This window comes from Pterocles gutturalis, unplaced genomic scaffold (assembly GCF_000699245.1).
Source record: "Pterocles gutturalis isolate BGI_N339 unplaced genomic scaffold, ASM69924v1 scaffold35688, whole genome shotgun sequence".
In the NCBI taxonomy this organism is placed as follows: Eukaryota; Metazoa; Chordata; class Aves; order Pterocliformes; family Pteroclidae; genus Pterocles; species Pterocles gutturalis.
Genome location: NW_010121646.1, coordinates 5,265 through 6,428, shown reverse-complemented (window position 1 = coordinate 6,428; position 1,164 = coordinate 5,265).

The following is a 1,164-nucleotide window of genomic DNA, read 5'->3' as shown; positions in this document are numbered from 1 at the left end:
TGGGCGGCTGTTCTCCCCTCCTGTTGCAGCGAGGGGGGCTCACTGCTGAACACCCAACAGCCCTGCGAAAGGGACCCCAGGGCAGGGGGGGAGCACCAGATGCATGGATAAAACGCCAGATGTAGGGAGAGAATGCCAGCAAAGCTCTTCACATGGTTCTTTCTGCTCCAGGGAGTCAGCGAGGACATCGGGAGCTGCCACTGTGAAGAAGCTCCTCTCTGGTCAGTATTTCTGGGGACAGAAACAGGAGTAAACCCAAGCCTTTGTCACCGTCCTAAGCATGACCATGCACCAGCGGGAACAGCAAAGGAGGAAGCCATGGTGAGCACAGGGCATAGCCCTGTCCAAAGTGCCACAAAATGCTCTTGCATCAGAGCTTGCAAGAAACAGGGACGTGCATCCACCCCGGGTGCCCCTTCACCCCCTCGCCAGCTCCCTTCCCAGATGCCTCCCCCACAAACCAGGGCGAGAGTGCAGCGAGGTTGCAATGGGGTCCATCAAGGCAAAAACCAGCCCCCTCAATTCCCCTGGCCCCAAGGAATGCGTCCTTGTTGGGAAATGAATTCTTGGCACCAAGAGCAATAACAGAGGTGAGCTCAGCTTGCTCCAGCAGCTTGGGGCAGCGCCCGGCACTTATTTCCCCAGCAGTGCCAAGCTTTAAAGCACAAACACCAGCACATACTTGGCACCAGGCTGGAACAGCGTGTCCTTGTGCAAACACCCAGCCCTGGCCCCCACTGTAGGGTGGACTCGAGGGACTGCAAAACGGCCAACTGGGGGGGAAATGCAGCACAGAGGCTTCAGGCAGCCCCAAGGAGGGTCAGTGGGTTCATCTGAACAGCGGCCCACCCCAGTGACACCATCGGCTGGGCTGTTAAATTCTAGAAAGGAAAAGTGTGACGTCATGGTTGAAAACCCCAGAGTTAAAGCCTCCAGGAGGGCTGCCAGTGGGGACAGAGGAAATCACAGTGGGGGAGTGTGGGATGATGTCACTGTAGGGCAGCCCTGACCCCTGGGGAGGGTACCAGGAGCCCCTGCCCCATGGTATGGAAGGGGGGCAGGGATTTGTTTCAAAGGCAGGAGAATAAAAAGCACCTCCCCCTGTACTCTCCGCAAGTCTCTCAGCTGTGAGCCAAGGTAGCTGCTGGGCCAGCTTACCACCCA